This window comes from Pteropus alecto, unplaced genomic scaffold (assembly GCF_000325575.1).
Source record: "Pteropus alecto unplaced genomic scaffold, ASM32557v1 scaffold109, whole genome shotgun sequence".
NCBI classification, from domain to species: domain Eukaryota; kingdom Metazoa; phylum Chordata; class Mammalia; order Chiroptera; family Pteropodidae; genus Pteropus; species Pteropus alecto.
In genome coordinates, this window is record NW_006494608.1 from 7,332,889 (window position 1) to 7,347,611 (window position 14,723).

The 14,723-nt window shown below is 34.8% G+C and overlaps 1 pseudogene; it reads left to right on the plus strand.

Annotated features, from left to right (window-relative positions):
* The first annotated feature begins 10,389 nt into the window (after nt 1-10,389).
* LOC112473584 lies at nt 10,390-10,508 on the plus strand (annotated as a pseudogene).
* The last annotated feature ends 4,215 nt before the right edge of the window (nt 10,509-14,723 follow it).

The window sequence follows — 14,723 nt, forward strand, 5'->3', positions numbered from 1 at the left end:
GCAACATTATTAGAACAGTGCTTGGCATTCAGTAAGTGCTAGGAATTATTTGCTATATTGTTAAACAGGAATACTTTACTAACCAACTCTATTTTCTAAAGTGCTTATTTATTGTAGTTTTTTTCTAATTTTATGTTCCCCCAAGCAATTCCGTATTTTCTATGAGCCCCTGCTCTTGATAACTATGATTTGGTCAACATGGTAATTCTTAGAAATATAAATATTGTGTTATAAATGCCATTCCAGGTGAGAAATTGTTCTATGTAGATTATTTAGGAAATGGTGCTGGGATAACCAGTTAAGTATTTGAATAAAAACAAAGTTAAACGTCTTTCTCACATATGATAACAAAAATCTCCAGATAAAGTTAGAGATAAAAGAAAGGAATAGAAAAAACATGAGGTCTAAAAGAAAGTATATGGAATGATGTCAGAAGCTTGGGGCGTGAAGGATCTCCGGGAATCTCTCCTCTTGAAATTAAAACAAGCTGAACACCTACAATCCACCAAATAACACCTAACCTGCACACAAGCACGTCTGAGAGCTCTGCACATCAGAGCATCTGAAGGTGGGTCAATCTTGGGAGACAGGGAGGGGAAAGAGGGAAAGGATCAAGCATGGAAGCTGCAGAAGGCAGCCTGGAACTCCCTGCAGGATGAGGAAGAGGGAAGAATTTCATGGCAGTTTTTTGGCTCTTTGAATCTGGGAATAGTCTTGCCTGAGTGATCAGCATATTCCATGCAGCGGAGCCTAGTGATCAGGGCAGAGAGCAGGACAGAGATCGAGTGCAGAAAGGTGACGGCTGTGTCTTAGCAACTGCCACTGACAGGCAGAAACCTGTCTGCTTCCCCTCTCCATCCCAGAGCATGCCCTCCACTACCACCATCCTCCTACCCACCAACCCCTGTACCCTCCTAGAGCTAGCATCCAGTCCCTGGGGAATCTGCGCAACCAGAACTGAAACATACCCTGCAGCTGGTCCCAGAACTGAAACATACCCTGCAGTGACAGGAGTGGATATATAAAAGTAAGGCAGCTGAAGCCTGAGGGCTGGCATTACTGGAAGGAAAACAGCCGCTGGCCTTTCCTAATTCATACCATCCCCACCCAGTCAGGCTGATTCTGAAGAAAGGCACCAGCGGAGCATTACATCTGACTAATGGGGGCAGTACTGGAACTTCAGGACCTTTTCAGAGACTTGGACTTTTTTGCCTTTCACGTCCTCCCACAGAGGTGGAGCCCTGGGACAGAGGCGACCTGGTCACAGAAGAGACACACACTTCCCCAAAGAATAAAGGGCATTTTTAACCTCAAAGCAGAGATACAGAAGACTTGGTCAGTGCAAGAGTTTTAGGCGCCACCTACTGGAAATCAAAAGAAAAACCTCTCTTTCTCTTTTTTGAAAAGCCTCTTATCAACCTGCTAGAGAGAGATCATTATATAATAAATTTTCTTAAAAAAAAAAAAATTGGAGTAATTCCCATTAATATCTAGGTGGAGAAATAGTCCATAAAACACCATGAACAACCAAGGGGACAAGACAGCCCGGAAAGAAAATGAAAAATCTTCAGAATATAAATTTAAAGATAAAGTGATATTGAAGACATATATCTGGAAATGACACTGATAGAAGAAGAAAGAGACTTGAAATAAAAAAAAATAAAATAAAAGAACTCTACAAGAACTATCTGGCATCATCAGAAAAGGTAATATAAAAACAATGGGTATGCCACAAGGAGAAGAGAGGGAAAAGGGAACATATTCAAACAAATAGTCAAAAAGAATTTCCCAAACCTATGACAATAACTGGACCCTTGAATCCAAGGAGAAAACAGAACACTTAATTATCTCAACCCCAAAAGGCCTTCTATAAGATATTAAAATTGTGAAAAATTAATGACAAAGAATTCTCAAGGTAGCCAGGGAAAAGAAGACATAATTTATAAAGGAAAACCTATTAGATTATCATCAGACTTTTAAACACAAACTTTACAAGCTAGGAGGGAATGGAACCAAATATTCAAACTATTGAGTGAGAGAAATTACTAGCCAAAAATAATATTTCCAGCAAAGGTCTCTTTTAGATATGAAGGAGAAATAAAGACCTTTTCAGACATACAAAAGCTGAGGGAATTTTCCACTACAAGTCCTACATTACAGGAAAGGGGGTCATTTTATCTGAAACAAAAAGACCAAACAACACATAACTATGAGTAAGATGACTAACAGGCAGACAAACAGGGAAGTGCAACTCTTATTTAGAACTAGGTATTATAAGCTTAAATGTTACATAATGATAAAGGTAAAAAAAAAAAAAACTTTAAAAAGAGAACATATCAGCTATTGCAATCCAGAAATGAATGCACAGCATAAATAGGGAGAATTTGAGATAACAAACAGAAAAAGGGAGAGAGTAAAGATCTGAATCTGCAAAGAAGAGTGGAGATAAGGCACATGCAGAAGAAAAAGAACTACTGTATATATATAACTTTTCTGTACATAAACCTAATGGTAACCACACAGAAAAAATCCAGAATTGAGACACATAGCATAAAACAAGAGAGAATAGAGAGAAAGACCATAAAACACCACTAAATTAAAATAATAGACAGAAACACAAGGAGAAAGAAATAATGGAGACATTGAGCTACCAGGAAACAAAAGATGACATGGCTACAGGAAAATCTCATATTTCAATAATCACCCTAAAAGTAAATGGACTGAATTCACCAATAAAAAGGCACAGAGTAGCAGATTCAATCAAAAAAGAAAACTCAACCACATGCAGCCTTCAAGGGACACATCTCAACTACAAGGACAAATACAGACTAGAGTGAAAGGGTGGAAAATGATACTCCAAGCAAATGGCATCCAGAGAAAAGCAAGTGTAGCTATACTTATATCTGACAAAATAGACTTCAAAATAAAAAAGATAACTATAGATAATCATGGACACTTCATAAAGATAAAGGGGACTATACATCAAGAAGATATAACATTTATCAATATCTATGCTCCCAAGAAGGAAGCACCAAAACATATAGAGCAACTACTAACAGAACCAAAGAGAGAAACTGAAAAAAAAACACAATAATAGTAGGGGACCTAAATACCCAACTGTCAGTTATGGATGGATTATCCAAACAGAAAATCAATAAGGAAACACCATCCTTAAATGACATATTAGACCGATTGAACATAATTGACATTTACAGAGCCTTTTATCCCCAAACGTCAGATTATACATTTTTTTCTACTGCACATAGAACATTCTCAAGGATAGACTATATATTGGGACACAAAACTAGTCTCAACAAATATAAGAAGATTAAAATCATACCAAACATATTCTCAGGCCATAATGCTTTGACACTGGAGATCAACTGTAAAAAGAAAATGGGAAGAACCAGAAATATGTGGAAATTAAACAACATGCTGCTAAAAATGGCTGGGTCATAGAAGAAATAAAGGAGAGAACAAGAGATACATAGAAACAAATGAGAACAAAAGTATAATAATATCAAAAAATTTGGTATATAGCAAAAGGGGCAATAAGAGGAAAGCTCATATCATTACAGGCTTATCGCAAGAAACAAGAAAGATTCCAAATAAATAACTTACCATTACATCTTTAAAAAACTAGAAAAAGAAGAAATAATGAAGCTTAAAGTCTGAAAAAGGAAGGAAACAATGAAAATTAAAGTAGAATTAAATGAAATTGAGAACCAAATGACAATAGAAAAAATTAATGCAAAAAAGAGCTGATTCTTTGAGAAGATTAATAAAATTGACAAACCCCTGGCTTGTCAGGAAAAAAGAGGAAGGACACAAACAAAATCAGAAATGGAAAAGAAGTTATGACAGATGCCACTGAAATATAAAAGATCATTCAAGAATACTGTGAAAATTATACACTACCAAATTTAATAACCTAGAGTAACTGAACAAGTTCTTATCAACCTTCCTAGACTGAATGAATCATGAAGAACTGGAAAATCTAAATAGACTGATCGCCCGTATAGACATTGAAATAAATATTAAAAACCTCCCCAAAAGTAAAAGTTCAGGATAAGATGAATTCACTAGTAAATGCAATCCCCATTAAAATCCCAACAGTATCAGATTTGTATGGAAGCACAAAAGACCCCAAACGGCCAAAGAAATTCTGAGAAAAAAGAACAAGGCCAGAAGTATCAATCTGCCTGACTTCAAATTACACTGCAAAGCAACGATAATCAAAACAGCATTGTATTGGCAGAAAAATAGACACACAGACCAATGGAACAGAATTGAGAGTCCAGAAATAAAGCCTCATATGTATGGGCAAGTAATTTTCAACAAAGGAACCAAAAACATTCAATAGAGAAAGGAAAGCCTCTTCAATAAATGGTGCTGGGAAAATTGGAAAGCCACATGTAAAAGAGTGAAACTAGACTACTATCTATCACCACATACCAAAAGTAACACAAAATGGATCAAAGATCTGAATATAAGCCCTGAAACAATAAATTTCATAGAAGAAAACATAGGTACTAAAATCGTAGACCTTGGATTTAGAGAGGATTTTATGAATTTGACCTCAAGGCAAAGGAAGTAAAAGCAAAAGCATATGAATAAGACTATGTCAAACTAAAAAGCTTCTATACAGCAAAAGAAACCATTAACAAAACAAAGAGGCAACCATCTGAATGGGAGAATATATTTCCAAACGTCTCCGATAAGAGCCTAATATTCCAAATATATAAAGAACTCACACAACTCAACAACAAAACATCAAATCATCCAATTAAAAAATGGGCAGAGGACCTGAAAAGACACTTCTTCCAAGAAGACATACAAATGGCCAACAGACATATGAAAAGATGCTCAGCTTCATAATTATTAGGGAAACGCAAATCAAAACCACAATGAGTTACCACCCCACACCTGTTAGAATAGCTACCATCACCAGGCTAAGTAATAACAAGTGTTGGAGAGGTTGTGGAGGAAAAGGAACCCTCATACATTGTTGGTGGGAATGTAAATTGGTACAGTCACTATGGAAAACAGTATGGAGGTTCTTCAAAAAACTAAGAATAGAATTACCATATGACCTAGCAATCCTTCTTTTGAGTATTTACCCAAAAAACTTGAAAACATTTATTCACAAAGATATGTGCACCCTCATATTCATAGGAACATTATTGACAGTGGCCAAGACATGGAAACAACCAAAGTGTTCTTCAATAGATGATTGAGTAGAGAAGATGTAGTATATATATATACAATGGAATATTACTCAGCTATAAGAAAATATGAAATACTGCCATTTGCAGCAACACGGATGGATCTTGAGATTATCATGCTAAGTAAAATAAATCAGACAGAAAAAGTTGAGAACCATACGATTTTGCTCACATGTGGGATAAAAAACTAAAGGCAACACACATGACAAACAAAAAGAGACTCATGGACATGAACAGCAGATTAGTGGTTTCCAGAGAGAAGGTGGGGAGAAATGATAAAGGATATAGGGGGTCAAATACATGGTGGCAGAAGAAAATTTAACTGGATGGTGAACACACAAAGCAATATACATATGACATATTATTGAATTGTATACTTGATTTTATTAACCAATGTCACCTCAATAATTTTAATAAAAAAATATATAAATAAAAATAAAAGAAAATGTAGACATTATACTTGTCGATGTTTGCAAAAATGGATACTCTGACACTTTCATATACTGTTAGTTGAAGAATAAATTGGTATAACCTTTTCGGAGGGAAATTTGACAATACCTATCAAATGTATTTGGTGGGAAATATGACGATTCATAACAGTGCATATGAAATGTGCATACTTTTGACCTAATAACTCTACTTATAGGTATTTGTTCTCAGAAAATAATTGGACAAGTATGCAAAGATGAATATTTTAGAATGTTGATTGTAGTACTGTTTATAATGGTAAAAATTTAAAAATATCTTAAATATTTACTAATAAAAGATTAATTAAACTGTGATAGATTCAAACAATATAATGGGATACACTGTAGCAATTAAAATGATTTATTATCAAATAAAAATTAGGTTAAACAGATTAAATATAGATATTGATAGAAAAATTTAAAAATAAACATTAATGTCAAAAATTTAGAGAAATTTCTACAACAGTGATTCTCGAAGTATGGTCTTTCGGACCAGGAGTACCATATCAGTTGAGAAAGTGTTAGAAATGTAAATTCTTGGGTCACACCCTAGACTTACTGAATGAGTAAATCTGGGTGTGGGGTTCAACAATGTGTGTGTTAATAATCTCATCCTGTGTCTGTCATGCACAATAAAGTTTAGAACCGTAGCATTAGGTTTTAGAAAAACAGTAATAGACTGCATAACTTTCGAATCATTAAGGGGAAAAAATTTTTACAAAGAAAATGAAACTAAGTCAAAAAATGTCAGGGAAGAATGAAACAGAACAAAACAAGAAACCATTATGATGGAAAATATAAAATAATATGGCAGAAATAAAGATTCTCAAATTAGGTACCTTTCATGTTATCAATAAGCCTTGACTTAAAAATAAATGAATATACATAGGTTGAAAATAAAAAAAAAAAATGATTACCAGGCAAATAAAAATTAAAGAATGTATGACCATGCTAATGCAAAACCAAATAGAAATAGACAATAGCACTATATGGAATAACACATACAGAATAAAATGGATTGTTCATGCTGATAAAAAATTCACACCACCAAACTCATCTATTTCATAAATAAATCATGGAACTTTATATACAACACATTTCTTAGAAATTGACAGATTAAGTAGACAAAAATAGGTGAGAATAGGCAATTTTTAATGGCATAATTTATAAACTTAAACTAATAGACATATCAAGAACTGTATCCAACAAGCAGAGATTACACATACTTTACATACACAGGAAATCTCATTAGGTCACAATCACTACCAATAACACTGCAATACAATTAGAAATTGACACAAAAGGATAGTCAAACAACAACAAATAAAAGCCAAAGTGAAACTCCTACAGACCTGGAAATTAAAACAAGAAGTTTTAATTTGTTTGGGACAAAGAAAATGAGAGCTGGAATTATAAACTATTTAGAAGTGAATAAAAATAAGTCTAAAATAAGAGTATTCCCTGCAGAATACACCCAAAGTAGAACTCACAAGAAAATTTGTAGTTTAAATGCATTATTAGAAAATAGGTGAGACAGAAAGTAAATGACTAAGTATATGACTTTAGAAACTAGGAGGAAAAACCCAAAATAAATTCAATGCACATATAAGGGAAAAAGCGATAAAGAGAAAAGCATAAAATAACAACTTGAAAAATAAACAAGTGAAGTTCTTCCAAAATTGTAATCTTGAGCATTAAAACCCAAATATGATTCTTTGAAAGACCAATAAAATAAAGAAATATGACAAATCTGATGAATATAGGCAAGAAAGAAATAACTAATAAACATTAGAGATAACAAAAGACAAATAACTATAGATACAGAGAAATGTTTAAAATTGTAAGAGGTTATCTAATATATCATATATGACCAATTAAAAGATTTAGACAAAATGGGATACTTTTTTAAAAAAAAGTTTAATCAAAATTGATTGAAGAGGAACTAAAAAGTGGAATAGATCAAAAACTATAAAAGAAATTGAACAAATTGGTAGTTACAAAATAGTCATGGAGATGTAAAGTATAGCATAAGGAATATAGTCAATAATATTGTAATAACTTTGTACAGTGCTAGATGGATACTAGATTTATCAGGTGATCACTTCACGAGTTTTATAGATGTCTAGTCATTATGTTGTATACCTGAAACTAATATATTGTATGCCAACTATAATTGAAAAATAAAAATATTAAAATAAAATTGAAAATACAGTCACAGGTAGTTTAATTGTAGAGGCCCCCCATATCTATAAGAAAGAGAAAATTCTTATACTATGGAAATTTTTTCAAGTCATACAAAATGTGGAGATGCTTTCTAACATTCCACAGTACCATAGTCTCAATAGCAAAACTATGCAATGAATAGCAAAAAAGACTATAACTATTCTCGTTTATGAAATAAAAAATTCTAAATAAATTTTTAGAAAATAGAATCCAAGAGAATATTAAAAGAAAAATAAATCATGAGTTAATAGGATTTATTACATTATACATAGAAGATTCACTATCAGTTTATCTATAAATTTAATAATAGATGAAAGGAAAAAGAATACGATTATCCACATAGACACCAAAAAGAGCATTAGAAAAAATTCAACATGAAGTCGTAATGATAATTATAACAATAATAAAAATAACCATTTGTAAGCCAGGAATATAAGGAAAATTCTCAATCTGGTAAATGTTGTCTACTAGAAAAGTGCTGTGAATCAATCTTAATTGTGAAGAACTTCACCATTTCCATTACAGTTACAACAAGCTTACTATCTCTGGTTCTAATTAACATCATGTTGAGGTTCTTAGTGTCATAAATCACAAACAGAAGAGGAATAAATATTGGAAAGGAAGACTCAAATACTCACTATTTGCAAATGTTATTTTCTTACCTAGAAAATTCAAGAAAATCAATAATGTTAAACAATTTGAACTAATATTAGAGTTCAAAGTAAGAAAGATTCAAGATTGAGGTAGAAACTCTAATTTTCCTATGCATTGGAAATAAACAATTAGGAAAAAGTTATGGGGGGAAAAAAGATATCACAGTGGCATTAAGCCTCATAAGAGATCTAGAAATAAGTTTAATAAGAACTATGCAAGACTTTTATGGAGAGAACTATAGAACTTTTCTGAAGGATATGGAAAAAAAACCCAACAAAAAACCTATGAGACATAAGCATGTTCCCAGGTAGGAAGACCCAATGTTGTATAGTTGTCCAATATCTTAAATTTACTCTCTCAAGTCAATGTAATCTCAGTTCCAATCCCAATAGGATTTTTTATGGAACTTAAAAAAGTGAATTTTGAGGTTTATTAAATGAGCAAAAATTGCTGAGACACTGATGGGGGAAACGAGCTTTAGTGGAAGATTTGATCTATTAAATAGCAAAATGCATTATAAAACAATATGTATTAGATATCTATTGCTGTGTAACAAAGTACCCCAAAATTGTCTCTCTCAGTTTCTGAGGTATCCAGGAGTGACTTAGCTGGCTCAGGATCCCTCATGAAGTTTCAGTCAAGATGCTGGCCAGTGCTGCAGTCATTTTAAAGGGTTAAAGAAAACATTTCCAAGCGCACTCATGGGCTGTTGTATTCCATTTTTTGTCATAGTGGCTGCTCTGTAGGACTGCTTACAGGGCATGGCATCTAGTTTTCCTCAGAGCAAGTGATGAGAGAGAGACAAATCCAAAATGAAAGTGGCATATGCTGTTGTTCACACCAATCAAACTTAGTGTAATATGGGAGGGGACTATGCAAGAGTGTGAATACCAAGAGGCAGGAATCATTGGGGACTGACCATCTTAGCAGCTGTTCACCACACAATATTTGTATAAAAAATGTGGCATTGGCATGGGGAAAGAGAAGCAGACCAAGAATCCTGTGTATATATGGGATTTTAGCTTATGTTAAAAGTCTAAATTCAAATCATTGAAGGAATTAACAGCTCAATACATTGTATTATAAAATTCAATATCTATTTATAAAAAGGATCATACTAGATCCATACCTGATACCATACTTCCGAGTAAATTTCAGAAAAGTTAAAGAACTAAAGCACACGTGCACATATATTTAAAACAAATACAGGTATCCCCCAGTTTTCAAAAATTCACATTATGCAACGTTGTTCTTATGAAAGACTTACATTAGTATTTGTTTTTGCTACCTGAAGAAATCTAAGGAGGATTTTTGCTTTAACAAATAAAGGTGAAAAGTGAGAGTAGTGTTCAGCATTTGTGTTATAGAGGCAGTACGCAACCCTAGTAGCGGGCGAGCCACTGCAAAGCTCCTTCCCTGGGAACTACACTTGGCATCTCTGCATCAGGCTGCCATAGCTTTGAACTGTGTCTGTGAGCATCTGTGCTTTATCTGGATTTATTTTGTGCATCTGTTAGCAAGATGTGTCCTAAGGTATTAGGAAAACCTATGAGAGCTCGTAAGGGTGTTACACAGCATACAACTGGACATAATTAAACGTTTCAGTTGTGGCGAACAAAATAAAGACATTGTGTGTGTGTTGAATTTTGGGTCTGGGAATGCTCAAATTTTTTGTGTTGCAGAGAAGAAGAACTAAAAGGCTGCTCACTGACCTTTAAGAGTAGTAATCTAAGAAGGGTTTGGGAGTGAAGATGAGTAGGCAAAGGGATATGTTTATGTTTTAGTCTGTGTAGTTACATATTTTAAAACTTTTACAATAAGTCTATGGCCATGCCACCCTGAACAAGCCTAATTCTGTCTGATCTTGGAAGCTAAACAGGGTTGGGCCTGGTTAGTACTTGGATGGGAGACCACCTAGGAAGACCAGGTGCTGTAGGCGTAAAAAAAAAAAGCTTTTACAATAAGAACATTTATATATCATTTATATATTTTAAGATTATATTTTTGAAAAAAATAGGTTATAGTACATCAAATTCAAGATGGAAAATTGAGCATATTCACCTACTACCCTTTTCTCTCTAGGCCCTATCAAAAGTATAGAAAAATTCATTTAAAAAAAGGAATGAAATCATAATTGCATTGCAAAACAAAATAACATGCCATTGGCAGAAAAAAAAATTTGAGGAACTCCTAGAAGATAAAAATTATGTAGGATCACTATATTAACTGAAAGAGAAACCAGAACAACAACAACAAAAACACTAGAACCAAAACATTAAAGATATGTTCTTTCTGAGGAATACCCGGGCAGTTCTAAAGTCAGAATCAGTGAATATGAAAAGCAGGGATAGCTTGTAAAGCAGTGAACAGGGCAATTAACTGGTATTAACAGGGCACTGGGAACACAGGATCAACCTGATTTCAGACCTTCCCCAAACGGTGCATACAGAATGGCTAGCACTGTGGCCAAACCTCAAGTACTGACCTCTAAAGAAAATGGAGAATTTGTCCGGAGAGGAGAAGGTTCCTAGGATGGATATCAGATCTGATAAATAAACAGAACTGAGTTGAGCTAATACCAGGTATCCACAACAGAGACTAAGGAAAAAAAAAATTGAATACAAGAGAACTTTGCTCAATGTTCTCTAACCATGAACTTCAGATGAGTCAGCCTAATTAAGTACCTTTCCACTAATATGGAGTCTACAATCAGTCTCCTGTAGGGGAAGCAGGTCTACCTGACTCCAGAGAAACCCAGACCACTGATTTGTGAGAATCCACCCGGCTCTTCACTCATAAACAGCAATGGACAAATGGTAGCTCTCAAGGAGGTGTTTGAAATATGGGTGCAGGGGTGGTTATTGCAGCGCTGTTTATAATAGCAAAAATGAATAGATGAAGGAAAGAAAGAAGACCACCAACATTTGCGCCAATAGGGAAATGCTTGGATAAGATACAGTATGCTCATGTTACGAAACTCTACAATAATGAACAGATCCTCTATATGTATTGATATGGAAAGATATCAATACTATTTTATTGAGTGAAAACCAGGCTGTGAAACAGTATTTATATACAATGCTGTCTTTATTTTTTAAAAAAGGCATTGGAGGGAGGGTAGGGCTAACCATCTATCTGAGAAGGGTCGAAAAGAATATTCCACACACTGTAGACAATAGTTAAAACTAATGAGAAAGAGTTTGAAGGAGAAGATGAGAGGAATTGAAGGTGGGTTTTTCACTCTTTACTTCACTGTTTGAAATTGGTGTCTGTGGGCAAGTTTTGTAAATAACATTAAAAATTATTGGACTAGGGAAAAATGATTGCAACACACACACATATCTGGAAAGAGCTACATAAAAATGTCAGCAGTGTTTAACTCTAAGGCAGTGAGCTTACAGTAAAGATTTTTACATCCTTTATACTGCTCTGAATTACCTAATATTTTCCCAGTGATATCATAATCATGCCAATAGAAACTATTTTAATTAAAAAAACAAAACTTTTTTAGAGTGGAGTGTTCCTTTTACTAAGTTTTTCAATGTGAGACAGAAATGTAAAAAGTCATTATGTTGTGGCTAGCATCAGACTTGAATTTGGGATCGTGCTTTCAGAATTAGGGCATTAGGGCATCTAGACATTTGAAGCCCTCAGCCAAATGTTAGAGTTGAGAGCAATGAAGTGCTGGTAAATGTTTAACAATGAGCTCCCCCAAAAGAACAAGCTCTCTAATTTGTACTGTCTGCCAATTTCCATATAAAGGCATATCTTGGAGATATCGTACAGGCTACTGTAATTAAGTGAGCTGTTATCTTTTTTCTGGTGGATAGTCTTACCTTCAATTTGTAAAAAATGCAATACCTGTGAATTACAATAAAACGAGTTATGCCTATGAATACTCCCACCTATCCAGGTGCCAGCTACGATTGTGATCACCACCAGGTGCAGCTGGGAAGGATGCGCACAGAGGCTCTGGCCAGCTTCTATGAACAGCTCCAACAGATCAGTGATGAAGAGAGGGCCTGGTGAGCTGGGATTTCTTGACTCAGATCCTCTGCCTTCATTTTCTTTTCTTGTTCTCTCTCCTTAGTCGCATGGTGAGCTGACCCAAAGAAGAGGCCAAGACAGAGGGGGCAGCTGCCAGATGAGTGTGGAAGAATTGAGAAGTCAGCCACTCTCTCTGGCCTCACTACTGGAGGGGTGGGGGTGTTATTCATGGGCCTATTGCAGATAAGAGCTTTCATTTTTTTTAACAGAAAAATTAGCGCGATTTCTACCCCTCCCCCTACTTCTAAGTTTTAGCAACTTGAGGGCCTGTTGCAGATACAGTTTGGGTAAAGGTACTGTTACTCTAAAAATAAAAATCCGGAATAGGAGGCAACAAGCATTTTTTTGACGTCAAAAAAGAATTGCAATCCCAGACATGGATTCGGCCAGAAATTCAAATTATGTCCCAATTATGCAGTGAAGAAAGGGAAGGAAAATAATTACATGAACAGATGAAAGGAATTTCTATTGGTGCTAATAAGTTAAGTTATTCTTTAGCTGGACAAAGCTGTTACTGATTCTAAAGACTGTCCATAATTATCAGTTCTTGTGGTCAGGATGTCTGCTTTCCTGTTAGCTTTACAAATAGTTGTTTGGAGGACTATGTTGGTCTGGCACAGTCCAAGTTTACTTTTCCCAAGTCAAATATTCAAAAGGTTCAAGGAGAAAGACATTCAAGGCAGTTCCTCTGGAATGGCTGCCCTGACTCCATTTTAAAAATGGATCTACTTATGCCATCTTTTCACAGTACTTAGGAAGCAGAGGTGTAGATATGAGGAACAGACAAATGAGATAAGTAAAAGCTAACATGAAGACCATCTGTACTGAATTCCAGTAAAGATTGTAGCTCAGAATAAATGTCTTAGTCACCTCCTCTTTTATTATTACTATAAGCATCCCAATGCTTAATGCTGTGTTCTGGCCATGCTTGTCCTTTGGTACTGCCTTTTAATTATAAAGAAAAGGAAAACAGACTGGGCTGGAGAACAGACTAAACTAGAAAGTCAGGTTGTCTGTGCCCTTTAAAACTGTGAAAGCAGGAAAGAGAAATTAGCCGCAATTCCCCTCTCCCTGCGTACCTGCTTATTTACTGGAATTTTGATTGGCACCTCATATGACATCCTCTCCATGAAGGAGTATAAGCATCATCTCTTTTTTCCTGAACAAATTAGACCCTGTCTACGCCACCTCTTCACCCACACCCCACCCCCCGCAAGGCCATTTACCTCTTTTCCCTCTCTGAGTAGAACGAAGTGCATTTGATTCTGTAGTTAACTATCTTCTTTGCTCCTATGCTCTCTGCATGTACTCAAAAGATGAGAGATAAACCAATTCCTTGTCATAAGGGTGGGAAGAATCCAGGACTGGGATTATTTCCACATGAGGAAGCCATAGGGGAAAAAAGTGTCTTTGGTCAACTTCTGGGGAGTTTTGCTCTAGACTAGAGTGAACGATATCCTTAAAAGAAAGCTTTGTATTTTGGTTACATTAAAAATACTTTATTTGCGTCAACAACAGTATGTATTAATTTTTACAATTTTGTCATTATTTAAAGGAAAGCATATATGCGAAGTTGATGGGTTGGTAAAGATGTATGTGCATTTTTATACATAGAAACATTTTTATCTACAGACGCATTATATACCAATATAAATATGTTTGTGTATAAATGTGATTTTTTCTCCCCATTTTTAATTTAGATTTGAATAAATTCATCATCACTGAATGATGGATGGTGGGGAATGAAGATATTTTTGCAGTTTAAAAATAGAATTCTAGGGAACAGCTGTATTTCCTTGATAGGAGCAGACCATTTCTGAAATGTTATGGTGAAAATAACAGAGTAAGTTCTGAACCAGTAGTTCCCATCCTATTTTTCTCTTGAGCATGCAGAAAAAGTATGACACCAGCCTCCAAAATAGTGGGTCACCATGACAAGGGACTCTTAGAGACTAGTACATAGTGGTCCTGCTTAAGGAAGCTTAATAGGATAAGGTAGTGAGGGTGAAAATAAAGAGAAGTTTTAGAACTTAATTTTATTCTGAAATAATAGTTCCTTTATACTTATATAATAATGTGAATGTATTTAATGCCATTGAATTGTATA